The following is a 21,146-nucleotide window of genomic DNA, read 5'->3' on the forward strand; positions in this document are numbered from 1 at the left end:
TAGATATGGATGGATGTGTTGTGTGGTGTAACCACATGGTCATGTTTGGTATCTCTGAATTCGTATTTTGATGGTCTAAAGGATGATGCATATTATATGTCGATACACATTTAACATATTAGAGTTTCATGAATCCCTAGTAGATTTGCATGAATACCCACATGCAAAGTACCTTGCTCTCAGACAAAGGGTCATAAAAAGCCCACTTTATATCCAAACCTCCCGCTTGGAATTTCAGCTTCTCTCATTGGTCAAGCACATGCTGAGAGGTGTGACTCATCCAGATTTAAAGGGCTCACACACAGTTCCGCCCTCTCTCTCTCTTCCCTTCTCCTCGACTCGAACACACGTCATCCCGCCACCTCCCCCATATCCATGGGGGAGGGGCGGCTCACCTGGCATTAGGAGATGAGGCCTAACTTACTTGAAAAGCCATGCGGCCTACTCACCCTTCTTCGAAGCCATGCGGTCTCAAGGAACTCTCAAGGAACTGGAAAGGACTTTCTGAACTGAACACATACAGAACCAATGCACAACAACAAGAGCTTGCAAGTATCCGTTCTTTCTACAAACGTAGATAGCTGCGTTTAAGGCGTTTTATGAAAAACGATTTCAGGTTGTTCAGAACCGTTCGTTCCTGTACCATGCAACTCTCTCTCTCTCTCTCTCTCTCTCTCTCTCTCTCTCTCTCTCATACTCTCTCTCTCATGTGTTCTCTGTCTATTTATGTTTTATGTACGTTTGTCTATGTGCGATCGTTTGTAAGTAGAATAGTTTAATAAACAACCATATATTCACATATAATGATTCTCTGTGCTGAATGCTTAAATTACAATAGTCACTTAAACTGTTTCGATCTCATATTGCTACCTTAAGCCCCATTTTGTTCAATTGTTTTAACTCCGTTCTGATTAGTAAAACACGTTGCCGTGACGACGAGCCAACGTAAGAGTAATGGATATCACTGAAGAATTTGCTGGACAAAGAAACAAGTCGATATCATCATTACTGTTACTGATCAGAAACTGGAAATTGCGTATATTTAATGATGATTATTATACACAATTTCCTGTGAGTTAAACTACTTTCCCTGACTGAAATGTATGTTTTAAATAACTCATTCCATTCTATTCATTGGTCAAAAGGACCTGGTTGAGATTTACAGTGCACATGTGATGAGAGAAACATAGTCTCATACATGTACACACACATATTGATCATTTTAAATTCTTTGAGCTAACAAATTCCTACACAGTTTACAATGAATTTTATTAATAGCACTACCAAGCTTGTTACATTTTTAAGATTTCAGTAGTTCAGTGTACATCCAAATAGTTAGGAATGTATTAAAAATCTCAAAATCATGAAACTATAGATGGCGCAGTCCGACATAGATATGTATAGATGCCCAATTCAACCGGTCCAAGCACATCTTGTAACGGTCAAGTGGACGTCATTCACCATACTATGGGTTTGCAGACCATCGGCTGTGCAGGATTGTTGCATCTTCGAATATTCATGGATTACTATGGTAATACTATGGCCCCTATGAATAATAGGGGCATCATCGTCAAGCTGCCCAAGAAGTGGGATCTTGGGGACTGCAATAATTGGCGAAGCATCACCCTACTCTCTCTCAACAGCAAGATCTTTAGCCATATCTTACAGCAGCACATTATAACAGTGGTGGATGATATCCTTTGGCAAGAACAGGTTGGTTTAAGGAAAGAAGGGTCATGTATTGACCACTTCTTTATTCTACGCCAGATCCTAGAACAGTCCCATGAATGGAACAGTCCATTATACCTTGTGTTCATCGATTTTAAGAAAGCCTTTGACAGTTTGCATTGTGGTTCACTCTGGAAGATTCGACAACACTATGGCTTTCCGAAGAAACTGGTTAACATCATCCAGTCACTATACGAGAGCTTTGAGTGTCATTTCATCCACAAGCTGACAGAACCTTTTCTAGTGGAAACCAGAGTGAGACAAGGCTGCATCCTGTCTCCAATCCTATTCTCCCTAGCCATTGACTGGCTGAAGCATCAAGGCATCCATTGAAGCATCAAGGCATCCAGTGGACCCTGACCTCGCTTCTGGAGGAGCTGGACTATGCAGACGACCTTGGTTTCTCATAAGCACCAGGACATTCAACAGAAGATAGAAAAACTCAGCGAAATAGCCAGTACCACCGGGCTAAAAGTCAACAGCAAGAAGACTAAAGTCATGAGGAAGAATGCCACAGTCAATACTCCTGTCAACATAGATGTAACACCCTTGAAGGATGTGCAGGAGTCTAAATGGGCAGCAAAATGACAGCAGATGACTGTGATGCTGAAGTGAAAGTCAGAATCAGTAAAGCAAACCAGGCATTCGCCATGCTCAATTCAGTCTGGAGATCCACAACCCTGAGTTTTCACACCAAGATCAGGATCTACAAGAACAATGTCCTGAGTGTTTTTCTCTATGGCTCAAAATGCTGGAAGATGACAGTAGCCATCGAAAGTAAGCTGGAGGTCTTTCAGAACAAGTGCCTAGGATGGATTCTCAGAGTCTTCTGGCCAAACAATATTTCTAACAACGACATCAGAGACAGGACTGGAGTAAGGTCAGTGCAAGATTTAGACAGCACGTTAGACAGGTAGACAGCGTGAATTGGAAGACCCTTGCTGGGCCAAATGGTGCTGAGAGGACTAACTAATTACTATGGTGAATGTTGATCATTACAATACGGCAGACGGCTTACTTATAGTGGTCCATAGAAACAGCTAATGAGGTATCTACGTATACATATCTATGCAGTCCAAAAAGTCTAACTCAATCTGATATAATGACATCATCACATGGTGAAGCTGATTGGTTATTTTCGTGTCAGCAGCCAATGAACTTGCTGCTCAACATTCAAATACTAGTGCTTGCTGTAGCAGTTGCAGTGAGCTTCAGAAACCTTGCTAAACCTTGCAAGATTTTTATATGTGTTATAAACAGGGGTTATATCATATATGTTATATGTGCAGCAGCAGTATTTCTTACATGCTCACAGCAGCATATAGTGGATATATTGGTAGATCTATTCTGCAAAGACTAAACATATTTACATTGTCATGAACATAACCCTCAGAGAGTTGTCGTGATAAAAATAATATTTTTTATGATAATAATGGTTACATAATTTAACAGTCCCTCCAGTTCCCTTCCGGGAACTCTACACTGCGTCCTGAAACGCTGTGGGGAACGCCATTGGCGGGCCGCACTCTGAGTCATGTCCAACGTCCAATGAGAAACGGGAGTGACGTCACAGGCGCGGTGACGTCATCGACCAGGAAGTATAAAAGCACGTGCGTTTGAAGCTGGCGTCAGCTTTTGTCATTCAGCGAGAGCGCTCTGTGTTATTGTCTGTCTGATCCGCATTCTGCTGTTTTTCAGTGCCAATTGCACTACTTTTATTTGAGCAGAAATGCCAGGGGGAAAACGTTCTTTTAAGAACGAACGTTCTTTTCAGAACGAGAGATCGATGGCGGTTCAGCAGCCACATAGACGGTGTGTCCCTCCCTGCCAACGCTTCATTGTTGGTGGGGATACACACGATCTATGTGTGGTCTGCTTGGGAGCGGAGCACGCTAGGTCAGCCCTTGAGGGGGCTGGCTGCCCGCAGTGCGAGCGGATGCCGCTGCGGTTGCTCCGTTCCCGGAAAGCCCTCTTTGAGGAGGGGGCTTTCATTAGCGTTCCCCGCGGGTCTGGCCCCGCTTCCGTCGAGGCGGAGCGGCAGCTGCACTCGTGGGGTTCGCAGCTAGATCTGCTGGAGGGAGTTGAGACGGGTGATCCCCTATCTCTCTCCTCACCCAGCGGATCGTATGACCTCCTCTTGGATGAGGAAGCCCGCACTGCGGTTCCTTCCCTCCGAGAGGAGGAGTCGGCGCTTCTCCTGTCTTCCTCCGAGGAGGTTGACATAGAGAGCGTCAATCTCCCACAACCGCCCCCCCGATCACCCCAGTATGAGGAGCTGGTGGAGGTGCTGACGAGCGCGGTGGCCAAACTCAATATCAGCTGGTCACCCGCTCCAGATCCAGAGCCCCAGGCGAGCAGGCTAGATGAGCGCTTCCTGCGGGCTAAATCAGCACCTCCCAAACGGAGCCTTCCCTTTTTCCCCGACCTCCATAAAGAGATCGCGAGGTCGTGGGACAGACCGTATTCCTCCCGTCTCTACTCCCCCGCCTCAGATTACTACGGTAATGTGGGGGGGATGGAGGAATACGGCTACAGGGCGATGCCTCAGGTCGAGCAGACACTAGCGAGCTATCTGTCTCCCGGCCTGGCATCGTCCCTGAAGGCTCCGTCCTTGCCCACCAAGCCATTAAAAGTAACATCAGGCTTGATGGGCAAGGCTTATGCGGCAGCAGGTCAGGCTGGTGCATGTTTACACACCATGTCTGTGCTCCAGGCGTACCAAGCCGACCTGCTGAAGGAGCTTAGTGATGGCGAGGAGGTGAGCGTGTCAGAGATGCGCAGGACCGCTGATCTGGCGCTTCGGGCCACCAAGGAGACCGCTCGCGCTGTTGGGCGGTCTATGGCAGCCTTGGTGGCCGCGGAAAGGCATCTCTGGCTGACCCTGTCCGACATGAAAGAGAAGGACAGGGTCACGCTCCTGGACGCCCCCCTGCACCCCTCTGGCCTCTTCGGTGATTCTGTTGACACAGTTGTCAACAGGCACCAGGAGGCCCGTAGGCAGGCAGCGGCGTTCCAGCGCTACTTCCCTCGCCGCACTTTCTCCTCTGGGGCTGCTGTACGGGAACAGCCCCAGCCGCACTCCAGCTCCTCACACAGGGAGACCCAGAAAAGGAGCGTTGCTACCCGTGCCCCTCCGGCGCGGCCTAGAGGGCGGGCTCAGCAACGCTCCAAGCCGGGGTCCTCAAAGACTAGGCCCGACCTGAGGGTCGTCCTACAGTCTAAGAGGGCCTCGGCTAAACGGCCCTGATGGTCGTGGCCCAGGGCCAATGAGGGCAGCCCCTCTCGAAGATTCAGGTGCCTCACCGCCTCTGAGGAGTACGGTGACCACCTCTCTTCGGGGCCCTCAGGAGATTCGTCAGCTAACCCTGCCGGTGTTACAGGGCGCGGCAGTCTCCCGCGAACTTCATTCTCTGGTCCTTCCGCCCGGAAACGTAGCGGAACCAGAGTGTTCGCCACCCCCACGGGGGTCTCGAGAGCGCTCACTTCAGGTGCATCCTGCCAGTTCGCTGCTACAGGTCACCAAGTTAGCTCCTCTAATAAATCCAGAGACCAGTCTCGAGAGGCTGGTTCCCTTAGTAGAATTTCTGGCAGCGTGGAAACTACTGCCAAATATTTCTATGTGGGTCCTGCGTACTGTAGAGAAAGGTTATTCCATTCAATTTGGCGCCAGGCCGCCACCTTTCAGCGGGGTATTTCCTACTCTGGTAGGCCCCGAGCAGGCTCTGGTATTGGAACAGGAAGTGAATACTCTCCTGAGGAAGGAGGCCATCGAGGTGGTCCCTCCTCAATGCAGAGAAGCCGGGTTCTACAGCCGGTACTTCATTGTTCCCAAGAAGGATGGGGGCCTGCGGCCCATTTTAGATCTCAGACAGCTAAACCTCTCAGTAAGAAAACTGAAGTTCAAAATGTTGACTGTCAAACAGGTCGTGTCCCAAATCAGGTCCGAGGACTGGTTTGTCACGATAGATCTGAAAGACGCATACTTTCACGTCTCCATCCTTCCTCAACACCGGAAGTTTCTCAGGTTCGCTTTCAGGGGCAAAGCTTACCAATACAGAGTTCTTCCGTTCGGCCTAGCGCTCTCTCCCCGAACTTTCACGAAGTGTGTGGATGCTGCTCTGGCTCCATTGCGACTCCAGGGCATCCGCATACTCAACTACATAGACGACTGGCTCATTTTGACCAGTTCAGAACGGTTAGCAGCTCAACATCGAGATGTTGTTCTTGCTCACATGAGAAAGTTGGGATTGAGACTCAACGCCAAGAAAAGTGTGCTATCTCCACTACAGAGAACCACTTATCTAGGTGTAATTTGGGATTCGACCACGATGCAGGCACGATTGTCACCTGCTCGGATAGAGTCGATCCTTACTGCAGTAAATGCGGTCAAGCTAGGCCTGCTACTCACTGTCAAACAGTTCCAAGTACTGTTAGGTCTTATGGCAGCTGCATCCAACGTGATACCTCTTGGACTGCTGTACATGAGACCACTGCAGTGGTGGCTCAAAGCCAAGGGGTTTTCCCCGAGGGGGAACCCATTCCGCAAGATCAAGGTCACGCGGCGCTGCCTACGTGCCTTGGTCATGTGGAAGAAGCCCTGGTTCCTACTACAAGGTCCAGTGCTGGGAGCTCCTTGCCGCCGCGTCACGCTAGCGACAGATGCATCCCTCACCGGGTGGGGAGCGGTCATGAGTGGCCGCTCCGCCCAAGGCCTATGGAACAACCAGCATCACTCCTGGCACATAAATTGCCTAGAAATGTTGGCAGTGTTCCTGGCTCTGAAGCATTTCCTTCCAGACCTGAGAAACCGTCACGTGCTGGTCCGCACGGACAACACGGCGGTGGTCTACTATATAAACCACCAGGGAGGTCTGCGTTCACGCCCCTTATACAAGCTGGCGTACCAGATCATCCTGTGGTCACAAGGGAAGCTTCTCTCATTGAGAGCAGTTCACATTCCTGGACGTCTCAATGTGGGAGCAGACGTCCTGTCGAGGCAGGGGCTGAGGCCCGGGGAATGGATGCTTCACCCTCAGGTGGTGAAGCAGATATGGAGAGTCTTTGGTCAAGCCCAAGTGGACCTCTTTGCGACTCAGGAGACATCGCAATGTCCCCTTTGGTACTCTCTAGTTCCTCCAGCTCCTCTCGGACTGGATGCCATGGTACAGACGTGGCCGAGGCTTCGTCTGTATGCTTTTCCCCCGATCGCTCTGCTCCCGGGAGTTCTGGAAAGAGTGCGCCGGTACGGTGTACGGCTGCTGCTAGTAGCCCCGTACTGGCCGGCCCGAGTATGGTTCTCGGATATAATCGCCCTCTTCGACGGCTCTCCGTGGGAGATTCCCGTCAGGAGCGACCTTCTTTCTCAGGCTGGGGGCGCAATACGCCACCCCCACCCAGAGAAATGGAAGTTATGGGTGTGGCCCCTGAGGGGGCACAGCTCATAGAAGCTGGTCTCTCAACCGAGGTTGCTGAGACCATCCTTCAATCCAGAGCTCCCTCTACGAGGAAACTTTATGGCCTAAAGTGGAACCTGTTTGCGTCCTGGTGTCACGAACGCCACTCAAACCCAGTTCACTGCCCAATTGGTACAGTGCTGGAGTTCCTGCAAACTCGTTTGTCCGCTGGGTTAGCTCACTCCACCCTGAAGGTGTACGTGGCGGCTATATCGGCTTACCACGCCCCTCAGGGCGGCCTTTCAGTGGGCAGAAACCCCCTGGTCTCACGTTTCCTCCGCGGTGCACTCAGGCTGAGGCCTCGTGCAAGACCGAGAGTCCCTACATGGGACCTGGCTGTGGTATTGGAAGCGCTGTGTAAGCCTCCCTTCGAGCCTCTGGAGGAGGCCTCCGATCGGATGCTTACCCTAAAAACAGCACTGCTGTTGGCGCTGACATCTCTTAAGAGAGTTGGGGACCTGCAGGCCCTTTCAGTGGCCCCTTCCTATATTGACTTTGCCCCAGGGTTGGCCAAAGCATTCCTCTACCCAAGAGCTGGGTACACACCCAAGGTCCCCTCAGTAACACCACAGCCAATAACGCTGTTAGCGTTTTATCCTCCTCCATTCGTGGAGCACGACCAGAGGAAGTATAACTTAATGTGTCCAGTAAGAGCACTAGACACTTATGTCCACAGAGCTGCCCTGTGGCGTAAATCAGAGCAATTGTTTGTCTGTTACGGCCCCCCTAAGAGGGGGTGCCCGGCTTCCAAGCCTACTATCAGTAAATGGATCGTTGATGCCATCTCTACTGCATACGAGTCCTCTGGTCTCCCATCACCGATGGGAGTCAAGGCTCACTCAACTCGAGGCGTCGCAGCCTCCAAAGCTCTGATGGCAGGTGTCCCAATCAAGGACATCTGCAGTGCGGCGGGTTGGTCCTCACCTCTTACGTTCGTCAGATTCTACGAACTAGACCTCAGAGCCACTCCGGGCTCAGTCATCCTTCAGCCCTAGCACTAAGGCTAGGCCCAAGAGGTCAAAAGGCGCTTTCCTTTGAGTAAGGAAAGGAGTTTTTACCCCTTTTTGGTTCTGGCAAGTTCCCCAGACAAAGGCGTATGACTCCCCTCTACAGCCTCGTGTGCCCGAGGGCCGAGGCTTGTATTCCTCGTGTCTGGTGGTCGATCACAGACAGAGATGAGTTCCAGTGTCCTGGCAGGATCACCAGGCACTCCCTATGTCCCTCTTGTACTGGCTATACGCAGACAACGGACTACCATTTCTCCTCGTGTGCCTGAGGGCCGAGGAGCATCTTCTCCCTCTGCACTGGTCATATGACAGGCAGCGGTCGAGAACCTTAGCCTCGTGTGCCTGAGGGCCGAGGCCTTTATCCCTCTCGTCTGGTGATGGATCACAGACAGAGATGAATTCCAGTGCCCTGGCAAGGTCACCAGGCACTTCTTGCGTCCCTCTTGTACTGGCTGTAATGCAGACAAAGGACCACTATCTTTCCTCGCGTGCCCAAGGGCCGAGGAATCCTTTTCTCCCCCTGCGCTGGTCTGCTGACAGGCAGCGGTTGAGATCCCTAGCCTCGTGTGCCTGAGGGCCGAGGCCTATTCTATCCCTCGTGTCTGGTGGCTGATCACAGACAGAGATGAATTCCAGTGCCCTGGCAAGGTCACCAGGCACTTCTTGCGTCCCTCTTGTACTGGCTGTAATGCAGACAATGGATCGCCACTTCTCCTCGAGTGCCCGAGGGCCGAGGAGCATTTCTCCCCCTGCACTGGTCGTGTGACAGGCAGCGGTCGAGAACCCTATCCTCGTGTGCCTGAGGGCCGAGGTCTCTTATCCCTCTTGTCTGGTGGTGGATCACAGACAGAGATGAATTCCAGTGCCCTGGCAAGATCACCAGGCACTTCTCGTGTCCCTCTTGTACTGGCTGTAATGCAGACAAAGGACCACCATCTCTCCTCGTGCGCCCGAGGGCCGAGGAACCTTTTCTCCCCCTGCACTGGTCTGAGGACAGGCAGCGGTTGAGAATCCTAGCCTCGCGTGCCTAAGGCCGAGGCCTACTCTATCCCTCTTGTCTGGTGGCTGATCACAGACAGAGATGAATTCCAGTGCCCTGGCAAGATCACCAGGCACTTCTCGTGTCCCTCTTGTACTGGCTGCAACGCAGACAAAGGACCACATCTCTCCTCGTGTGCCTGAGGGCCGAGGCTCATTATCCCTCTTGTCTGGTGATGGGTCACAGACAGAGGTGGATTACCACTCGCGTCCTGGCAAGATCACCAGGCGGAGTTACTACAGTGTCTCATCAGGTAAGTATTGCTAGACACTGTCCCTTCTCGGTCTTGCGAGACCAGACGAAGGATGACATGACCTCGTGGGCTCGAGGGCCGAGGTCTCTTTCCCTCTGATCTGGTGGGCTCCACAGTCAGAGATGTATTACCACCCATGTCCTGGCAGGATCCCCAGGCTGAGGTTTGTAATGTACTAACGCTGTCTTTTTTCCCCCCTTGTTCTAGCAGACACTAGGCAGGGTGCGGAAATTATGGGGACGTTGATACCTCGTTCCCCACAGCGTTTCAGGACGCAGTGTAGAGTTCCCGGAAGGGAACGTCTCAGGTTACGTATGTAACCCTGGTTCCCTGAGGGAACGAGACACTGCGTCTCGGACCATAATTCCCGCATCCCTGCTGCGCTCGCTTCATGCCTATGAGCTGACGCCAGCTTCAAACGCACGTGCTTTTATACTTCCTGGTCGATGACGTCACCGCGCCTGTGACGTCACTCCCGTTTCTCATTGGACGTTGGACATGACTCAGAGTGCGGCCCGCCAATGGCGTTCCCCACAGCGTTTCAGGACGCAGTGTCTCGTTCCCTCAGGGAACCAGGGTTACATACGTAACCTGAGACGTTTTTCGCGATTCTGCGATCGCTGAATTTAATGCAAAATCAACAAAATGTCACATTTTTTTGCGATCCTGCATAATTTTGTCATTTAACCGCAAAATAATCGCAAAAAATGGTTATTCAAATATTTCAATAATAAAAAGATTTTAATATATATATATATATATATATATATATATCATGTTGATAAAGACGCTGCTCACGTGATGTCTGTGAGCTGTCTGTCTGCAGGGCTCGCAAGATCGATGTCCCGGGGGCTATTGTGTTTTTCAGTCGAGCTACCAAAATGTTTCACTGGCCTGCCGACCCGCTATCGTAAAGTAGAGGGCTTCTGTTGTTGCAAATGGAACGCCATTAAAGTTTTGAATTTGTTAAATAGTATAAGAAAAGTCTTAATTATAATTTTAAAAGTCAGTTAGGGACGGAAAGACGAATCACGATAGGGCTGGATAAAACTTCTAAAGGCAATGATGTCATTGAATAAATATGAGCCCTGCACATTTCAAAGTCAAAACGCAGCACTGATGTCTTTAAATGAATGTATCTGAGTAGAACCGACTGTCCTCAGAAACGTGTCGTTGGCATTTTCATTTCATGCTGATAAAACAGCGTTAAAGCTGATTTGTATACAGCCGTTACTAGGGAAACGATAATATTTCAGCGCTCCTAAAGCGCCCCCTTGTGACATAATTCTTAATTTAAATTTTTTAGAATTTTTTCCAATACATTTTTCAGCTGTTTGTTTTTATGCAGCAAACACATAGGGTTTTTAATGTGCCTTCTAAAAAATCTAAACAATTAAGACAGTAATATTTATGTTTTAAATAAATGATAAATTATATACTTGATTTATCCCTTTTAATGGTATAAAGGCTGAAATGCCATTGTATAAGATATTGTTTTTGTGTGAATCTGTATTTGAATTATAAATCATGTCATTTTATGACCTAAAATTCTACCTTACATTGTCCAACCCCACTCATTTTGTTCATTTTACTTGTGCAGCTCTTAAAAAGGATCATACATTGCTTTAAATTGAAATTTAAAAATTCTGCAGATACACTAAAGAGTGAAATAAAATTCCTTCTTTGATATTTGTTTATATTTGTGTATTGAAAACATATTTGATTGATATTTAGGCTCCTGTTTGAATTTCTATATTTAAAAAAAAAATTAAAAAGCTTTTTTATTTGGGCTAGTTCAATTAATTTTTGGGCTACCAAAATGTAAAGAGTACCTGAGATGCGACTGAAATGAAGTAGGCTATGTACAGTATAAATTTCTACACCTGCTGTTAATGTTTACAAAGGTCACATAAGAATATTGCCCATAGGTTATTTTAAAAGTTCAAATGTATCAGAATAAACAAATTTTATGTTTGATATGATAATTGAGCCTCTAACATAATACCTAATATGGTAAATGTGATATCCTAATTATTAATAAATAAATTAAATAATTCGCAAAATTTTTCGCAACTTTCTAGGACTTGCCACCACAAAATGTATAATTTTCATCGCAAAAATCACAAAAAAAAAAATCGTGAAATCCTGGAGGGACTGATTTAAACCAGAATTATACAAATGTGACCCTGGACCACAAAACCAGTCATAATGGTGCGTTCACACCAGATGCGACTTGCGTGAATAAATCGTGCTATTCGTGCGTAGTTGGACGCTTGAACATTTTGAGTTTACTCGCTTCATTCGCGCGTGAAATTCACTTAACAACAGACGCGAATTCGCGTCATGGGAAGGGCTTCTGCCACTCGTCAGCGGGAAAGTAGTTGTAAAATACGGCGAATAAGCTCAATTTGCTGGTTTTAACTAGCTTGTAGTCTCAATATGTATATATACATAGCTTCAATTGAGTAAAGAGCGTTTTTTACAATTTACCAGATTGTCTGACCTCCTCACTCACTTTCTTCCAAGCAAGATCCTTTTTATTCCTATTTCTGTAAAAGAACTAAGATGCGAGTATCCACATACTGCAGAGATGATTTTGTCCTCCATTGTTGTTTCATTTTTCTGCCTCCGTCACTACTAGAGCAAGCTCCTGATTGGTTAATGCGGCGTGAATTTTCGCCAAAGTTCAGATTTTTGAACTTGCACGATTTGCGCGAATCAGGCGTTACGCACGTTGAATGCCCGAAACGCTCAATTCGCGTTTTTCGCGCTGCATGGAGGTTTATCGCGTCTTTGTATTGACTTAACGCTTGCCATTCGTGTCTGGTGTGAACGCACCATCAGGGGCAGTTTTTACAAATTTTGATTTATACATCATGAAAGCTGAATATACAAGCTTCCATTGATTTATGGTTTGTTAGGATAATTTGAAAATATGGAATCTGAGGATGCAAAAAATCTAAATATTGAAAAAATCTCATTTAAAGTTGTTTTGCAGTTGTTTGGCTTTTGCTACAAATAAACCCGTGCTACTCAAGACAAGGTTTTGTGGTCCAGGGTCACAAATATAATGCACAATAACAATGTTACTACCTCAATACTGAGAATTGTAATGTAGCTTTCTAGTAGAGAAACTCTTTGTATTCATATAACAGGCCAATCCCAGAACTGACAACAATTCTCTTTGAGCTTGTGTATTGGAGAGAGAAAGAGAGACTGTGCTTCCCATAGATATTAAGTATAGTCATTTTGGACTGCAGTGAGTGTAACTATCTTTTTGGAGTTTTGCAATAATAGGCAGAGGTATGGTTTTTCTAATGAGTCTATGTTGGAAAAATCCCCAACAATAATACTGTCTGGAATACACAAACACAGACAACTGGAATGATGCAAACAGTGAAAATTCCAATGCTTTTCTGTATATGAAAATATCAACACTCTTGGAGAACTACTCAGCTGATTGGATTTAATGACTAATGTTGTGTATTGTTTAATAATGAAGGGTTTTATGAAATATTACCTATTTACTGGTTTTTGAAAGAGTTTATTCATTTGATTTTTAAAAATATGCAACATGACTTATAATTACCCACTCACGGCTTCAAATCTACCATTTCAGACATGTTTTGACTCTCAAGGTCTTTGGTGCATCTTTATTTTATCAATAAAATCACATGTATAATTACAAGACTGAAGAAATAACTTGTCTGACTAGCTGAGAGCAAGGTCAAAGTTAACTTCACTCTTCAACAACCGAGATGACAACAAATGAATCACCACTTGCATTATATATTCCGCATGTATGATTTAATATCTTCAGCAGATGCAGTTGCAGGCTGATTGGACTGCGCAAATAAAGCTGCTAGAATATCTGCCAGTCGTATCTAATTCATCTCTGGACTGAAACATAGAGCAAAAATAGACCCCTTCAAAGCCTTCATGTCTGGCCACCTTGTGAATACATAAAAAGAAAAAAAAATCAATCACATTATTTATTAATATATTCATTTCACCCTTTCAAAGTGCCAGACTCATATAAAGGCACACTTGCACCGTTTCTATTCTGGCATCAGAGTTGTGTTTAAATCTTTATTTACTTATTTATTTCAGACTCTTCAAAGACTTGAAGCTTTATATAACCACACAATCACTTTTTATTAATACTTTTCATATCTGTAGGAGTGGAAAAATAGTCCAGAAGCTATTCTCTCTTAAGACCATAGAGTTGAAGTGTGTTGAGTGGGTCTTGAGCCCTGCGTACGGTTTCCTATATCACAATGCATTATTGAGAACGCCTGTTTCCCAAGAGTTGTATTGGAATAGCCCTTAAAAAACGTATGTGACTTTCTATGTTGTTTTTCCAACCTAGCAGAAATTCTTTGCATATGTAAACTCACTATGCCAATGTATGTCCGAATATTTGGCTCTGAGGTGAACGGTATTCAATTCAAATCTCACTCCAAGGTCTCAGGTTCACAGAAATACAGTTTGGCTTTGAGGCGGAATAAACAAACGCTGCAGTAAATACGACTTACTTTCTTATCGTGCATGTTTGCTTTGTCAATACTTCCCTGCAGCGTCAAATTGCAGTCTCATATATATGTATAGCATCTTCTAAATCTTAGAAGCTTGTGAGATAGAAAACCAATCCCACTCTACAGTTTTGTCCTCACAAAAAACAAACTCAAACAAACCAAAGAAGGCATAAAATACAGGCTCTGTCTTAAATTATGAGGCGTTACAACCCCGCAGGCAACTGATCCACTGCGGTTTGTGAAAAACACAAAGCTTATTCAGATGCTGCAGTCAGCCATTTTAGGTCTTAATCTGATCGTGTGTCACGACCACACACAAAGGGAGAAGGTGAGTATCTTTCAAGGTATTTATTAACAAACGTGCACAGTACAACACACGTGCAATCGGGTGAAATAAGGTCTCTGTGGTCAAATCTTCAAACAAACACAACAGGTGAGTTCAAGTTCATAAGGATCATAGCGTTAGCAATAGTCACTTCCCTTTAACACGATTAACGTGTATCACAGGAGAACATCAGAGCAATCCACGAGGAGCACAGGAGAACATCGGAAGAATCCACGAGGAGCACAGGAGAGACAACAGGAGGGAGAGAAGATCCACAGAGAAGCATCCATGCAACTTCGATACCAGCCGATGAGTGAGTGGCAGAGGTAGGTATATAAAGGGTGTGGTGATTGCTGGTGCAGGTGACGGTGATTAGTATTCTGGTGATGGTTCACGGGTGTGCTGTGGTGGTGATTGGCTGGTTGGTGGAGGATCGTGGTGATTGGGGCTGAGGGAACGTGCAGAGGGTGTGACATCACCCCCTCCTCCACGGGTGACTCCTGGCACCCAAGAACGGCGACGGGGACGACCACGACCTCTGGGAGCTGGGCGTTCGGGATGTTGGCGGTGGAATTCCTCGAGGAGAGTCGGGTCCAGGATGTCGTCACGGGGTATCCACGATCTCTCCTCGGGTCCGAACCCCTCCCAGTCCACTAGGTACTGGAGCTGGCCGTTCCGCCGCCGGGAGTCTAGGATTTCTTGGACTTGGTAGATGTTATCTCCAAGGATCTCTGGCGGGTCGGGAGGAGGAGGTGACTCCGACTCTGTGGAGGAAGGGAACAGGGGTTCAGTGTGGCGCTTGAGTAGGGAAACGTGAAACGAGGGGGCGATTCTGTAATGTGGAGGTAGGTTTAGACGGTAGGTGACAGGGTTGATCTGTGAGTGCACGGTGAAGGGCCCTATGTAGCGGGGACTCAGCTTCCTACTGGGCAGCCGGAGGCGTATGTCTCGAGTGGACAACCATACCTGGTCCCCGGGGAGGTAAACTGGGTTGGGTAACCTACGGCGGTTGGCATGTTCCGTATGCCTCCGTACTGCCCGCTGGAGATGGACGTGCGCTGAGTCCCACACCCTCTCGCTCTCTCGGAACCAGTGATCTACCGCGGGCACCTCGGAGGACTCTCCAGTCCATGGAAACAGAGCTGGTTGATAACCTAGAATGCATTGGAATGGGGTTAGACCAGTAGAGGTTTGACGGAGGGAATTTTGCGCATACTCAGCCCACGGTAGATACTGGCTCCAGGTGTTTTGATGTTGGGAACAGTACGTCCGAAGGTAGCGGGAGATTTCCTGTATTTTCCGTTCGGTCTGCCCGTTCGTTTGAGGGTGATATCCGGATGACAGGCTGACTGTGGTACCCAGAAGTAGGAAGAAGGCCCGCCAGACCCTGGAAATGAATTGGGGTCCCCGATCGGACACGATGTCTTCTGGGAGTCCGAAGTTCCGGAATACATTGTGGAATAGTGCCTCTGCGGTTTCTAGTGCTGTGGGGAGACCTTTGAGAGGTATTAATTTGCAAGCTTTCGAGAATCGATCGACTACCACTAAAATTGTGGTGTAACCCTGAGAGGGGGGCAGGTCTGTGGCGAAGTCAATGCCCAAGTGTGTCCAGGGTCGGCGGGGAATAGGTAACGGTTGTAATTTACCTTCGGGTAAGCGGCGTGGGGTTGTGTTGACGGCGCAGACCGAACATCCTTGGACGTACCGTTCCACTTCCCTGCTCATGTTGGGCCACCAATATTTCTGCTGGAGGAGCGAGAGGGTTCGCCTGCTGCCAGGATGTCCTGAGCCGGGGGACGTGTGCGTACTATCCAGCAGAAGGGGTCTGAGACGGCTTGGGACATAGACACGACCCGGGGGAAGCTCCGGTGGTGCAGGTTCCTCGAAGGTGGCGGCCCGTATATCTTCATCCAGCTGCCATAGTATGGGTGCGAGAAAGACAGATGGGGGTAGAATTGGATCAGGATCGTCAGAGGTAGGTTCAGGTGAGTGCATACGTGATAGGGCGTCTGCTTTGGTGTTTTTGTGGCCGGGTTGGTAAGTAATGTGGAAATTGAATCGGGCAAAGAATAATGACCAGCGAGCTTGGCGGGCATTTAGTCTCTTGGCGTTCTGAATGTACTGGAGGTTCTTGTGGTCGGTTATTACGGTGAAGGGGAACTGGGCTCCTTCCAACCAGTGCCGCCACTCTTCGAGGGCGAGCTTTATGGCCAGCAGTTCGCGGTCTCCAATTCCATAATTCTGCTCAGCTGGGGTGAGTTTTTTGGAATAGTACGCACACGGATGGAGGGATCGGGGTTCATCAGACCACTGGGACAGCACGGCTCCTACGCCCACGTCCGCCGCATCTACCTCCACCACGAAGGGCCTTGAAGGGTCGGGGTGCTTGAGGATGGGAGCGGTGGTGAACATTAGCTTTAGACGGTCGAAGGCTTGCTGAGCCTCTGGAGTCCACTGTAGTACCCGGCGACCTCCCTTTAAGAGGGAAGTGAGTGGAGCCGATAGGAGGCTATAGTTCTTTATAAAGCGTCGGTAGAAGTTAGCGAAGCCTAAGAAACGCTGAAGCTCCTTCACCGTCCTGGGCTCCGCCCACTTGGCCACTGCGTCCACCTTGCCGGCTTCCATGTGAACTCCCTCCGCAGTGATCACGTATCCGAGAAAGGAGATGGTGGGCTGATGGAATTCACATTTTTCTAATTTTAGATAGAGTTGGTACTCACGGAGGCGTTGGAGAACCTGACGGACGTGGTCTTGATGTTCTTTTAGGTTACGTGAGTAAATGAGGATATCGTCAATGTAGATGATTACGAATCGATGGAGGTAGTCGCGGAAGATTTCGTTCATGAAATTCTGAAATACGGAAGGACTGTTAGCCAGGCCATAGGGCATCACCTGATATTCATAGTGACCGGTGGGGGTGATGAAGGCGGTCTTCCACTCATCTCCTTCTCGGATACGGATCAGGTTGTATGCACTGCGGAGGTCGAGTTTGGTGAAGACACGGGCTTCCCGTAGTTCCTCCAAGGCAGCTGGCACTAGAGGAAGTGGATAGGCGAATTTCACCGTGGCGTCGTTGAGCACCCGGTAGTCAATGCAAGGTCTGAGCCCACCATCCTTCTTGGGGACGAAGAAGAAACTGGATGCTGCTGGGGACGTGGAAGGTCTGATGAACCCCTGTTGGAGAGCCTCCTGGATGTAATTCTCCATGGCTTCCTGCTCAGGACGTGAGAGGGGGTAGATCTTCCCGTGGGGTAGTTTGGCGCCTGGCAGCAGGTCGATACTACAGTCCCAGGGCCGGTGCGGTGGTAGTTGTGTGGCCCGTTCCTTGCTGAAGACATCGGTGAAAGACTGATAGACGGGGGGAATGGCGGTGGCGGATTGAGTGGCAGGGCTCTCTATGGTGGTGGCGTGCAGAGGGATAGGACGGTATGGAGACTCTGTATCTGACGAGGAAGGATGGTAGCCGTGGTCCTCACACGTTGCGCCCCACTCCAGGACCTCTCCTGTGCTCCAATCTATGCGGGGTTGGTGCTTAATGAGCCATGGTCTGCCCAGGATGACATCCACGTTGGCTCGCGGGAGTACTAGGAGGGTCAGATGTTCCCGGTGGTTGTGTTGGGAGACGAGGGTCACTTTTCTGGTCCGGCGAGATATCTTACCATCGCCCAATGGTGAGTTTTGGATTGTGGTAATTTGGTAGGTGACCTCATTTTGAACGGTGGGAATTCGATGTTTAGCAATGAAGTGTGATGAAACAAAATTGCCAGCCGCTCCGGAATCCACGAGCACATAGATGGGGAGAGTGCGAGAGTTTACTATTAGTTCAGCGGTAATATGGGGTAAGAGAGACATGGCCGGAGTAATAGATACGGTACTCACCATTGGACGAGGCGGGCGGACTGGACAGGCACTGATGAAGTGAGAGGCTTCTCCACAATATAGGCATAGACGATTATTAATTCGTCGTTTCCTCTCCGCGGGATCCAGGCGATAGGAGTCAGTAATCATAGGCTCTTCCGCATCTCGTTGGGGTGACGATGTTCGGAGTGGAGGGAAGCTGGGTACAGACTTTGTAGAAGGACACGCTGAGAGATGTTGAGAAATGCCTACTGCCTTCTTAATAAAGGTTTCCAGCGGTACGTCGTCATCGTAAATGACCATATGCTTGCGGATCTGGGGTTTAAGCCCCTTACGGTAGGCTGCTAGGAGAGCGACTTGGTTCCAACCACTGGTGGCCGCTAGAGAGCGGAAGCGCAGGGTGTAATCATGAATATTGGACGTACCTTGATTCAGAGTAATCAGTTCGTCGTGCACGGAAAGGGGAGTGAGAGCAGCTCCAAACACGTCCTTGAAGTGGGCAACGAAAGCATTATAGGAGATTAATGCATCGCTCCGTGAATTCCAGAGTGCATCCGCCCATTGAAGTGCCTGCCCAGTGAGGAGGGAAATCATAAAATATATTTTAGAACTTTCGTTTGGAAACTGGTGTGCGTTGGCTTCGATATAGAGGGAACATTGCAGGAGGAAACCATTGCAACCACCCGGGTCTCCGGAATAGTTCATGGGGCGAGAGAGGGGCGTGTTGGAAATCGTCGTTGGAGCAGCCGGTAGAGATTGACGAAGGACGTTTACCATATCCGAAAAGGAGTCGGGGGTATCTTCTGTGATAGCGGCGCTCGCCTCCATGAGTGACGTGGTGTGTTATTACTTTTGGGCTGGTATCCTGTCACGACCACACACAAAGGGAGAAGGTGAGTATCTTTCAAGGTATTTATTAACAAACGTGCACAGTACAACACACGTGCAATCGGGTGAAATAAGGTCTCTGTGGTCAAATCTTCAAACAAACACAACAGGTGAGTTCAAGTTCATAAGGATCATAGCGTTAGCAATAGTCACTTCCCTTTAACACGATTAACGTGTATCACAGGAGAACATCAGAGCAATCCACGAGGAGCACAGGAGAACATCGGAAGAATCCACGAGGAGCACAGGAGAGACAACAGGAGGGAGAGAAGATCCACAGAGAAGCATCCATGCAACTTCGATACCAGCCGATGAGTGAGTGGCAGAGGTAGGTATATAAAGGGTGTGGTGATTGCTGGTGCAGGTGACGGTGATTAGTATTCTGGTGATGGTTCACGGGTGTGCTGTGGTGGTGATTGGCTGGTTGGTGGAGGATCGTGGTGATTGGGGCTGAGGGAACGTGCAGAGGGTGTGACATCGTGGCTGTTCTGCATCAAGTCACATCAAGTGCTTGGCTATTGATCCATTCATACAAACATACAGCGCTTATAACTCATAATTGCCTAGCTGCTCTAAAGAGGGTTTTAATCACACATTCCACAGCTCATGTCTGTTTACAGCTCACACAAGAGTAATTACTGGCAGTTATTTGTTTGTGCGCCCTTTACACCATACACACACAAACTCACACGACACAAGCATCTAATTTGGCCCCCCATTATGGAATATTTTGGATTTATATACATTCTTATGCAGATCATATGTAGAACACATATGTGATACAAAATGCAAAAGAGCTTTAATTCATATTCATAATTTATGCATCAGACTGTCAGTGTTAATATCAGGCTATTCAAATCACAAACACGTGATATTTCCTGCATATGTTATGAGGTGTACAGTATGGGTCCATTACAAATCATGGGTTTGATGGCTGGAGAATGTATGAACTAATAAAATGTAAGCTTTGCAGATAGATGCATTTGCCAAATGCATAAATGTAAATGACAGTGAAATGCAATTAACAAAACAAGAGTTCAACGTTTGGCAAACAATAATCAGAAGCCTCCCATCAACACCAGTATAGCAATATAAGTGTAAATATCATTCTGAGTTCTAATTGTTATGTCATGCAGTGCACATCCTGCTCATTGTGAGTATGTATTATAGTATGTACAGAAGATTTGGAAACAAATAGGCCTTTTGTTGAATTTTGATTGTAGTACACGACCATATATTTAGAATGGATGGGACTTCTTCCAAATGTCCCGAAAGCCAAATCCCATTTTCATTTGGCAGAAGTATGAGAGAATGCACTGAACGGTGCATACTTTGCCTTTTTTATTGTGGTTATTCACTTAAAATAATGCTCTAAAAATCTCATAAAATCGCAGCATAGGCTTAAAAAACGTGCCTCTACCTAAATCTTTGCTAACAAACAAACCCTAACAAACAGTTTCCAGTTGAAATGAACACTAGTGGCAGTAAAACAACAAGTTGTACACTTTTTTTACACAAATTATGATTATTATTATTACCCCAGAACACTTACTATATACTCTTAAAAATAAAGGTGCTTGACGATGCCATAGAAGAACCTTTTTGTCTAAATGGATCCATAAAAACCTTTAAAATCTGAAGAATCTTTTGTTGCGGTGAAAGAAGGTTCTTCAGATTATGAAAAGATAAGAAAGAGATGGTTCTTTAAATAACCTTTGACTGAATGGTTCTTTGTGGAACCAAAAATGGTTCTTCTATGGCATCGCTGTGAAGAACCTTTTAAAGCACCTTTATTTTCAAGAGTGTAGTAAACAAATACATTTTGATGTTGTAAACTTGCCCAGCAGCTCACCTATACAATGTCGCACTTGTGATACGATAAAAGAGCTTGAGTGATAAAATGGCATGGGTTGCCTCAACTGATTTTCTTTCTTTTTCTTTTTTTATATAATTGTCTGTTTTGATGTACAAATTGTTTGTTTTTGTGTGAATGCATTGAAACAAAACATCCCCATGTGGATAATAAAAGTTCTTGATGGCTATAGAAGGGTGGGCTGGCA

The sequence above is a fragment of the Garra rufa genome, chromosome 22, assembly GCF_049309525.1.
Source record: "Garra rufa chromosome 22, GarRuf1.0, whole genome shotgun sequence".
In the NCBI taxonomy this organism is placed as follows: domain Eukaryota; kingdom Metazoa; phylum Chordata; class Actinopteri; order Cypriniformes; family Cyprinidae; genus Garra; species Garra rufa.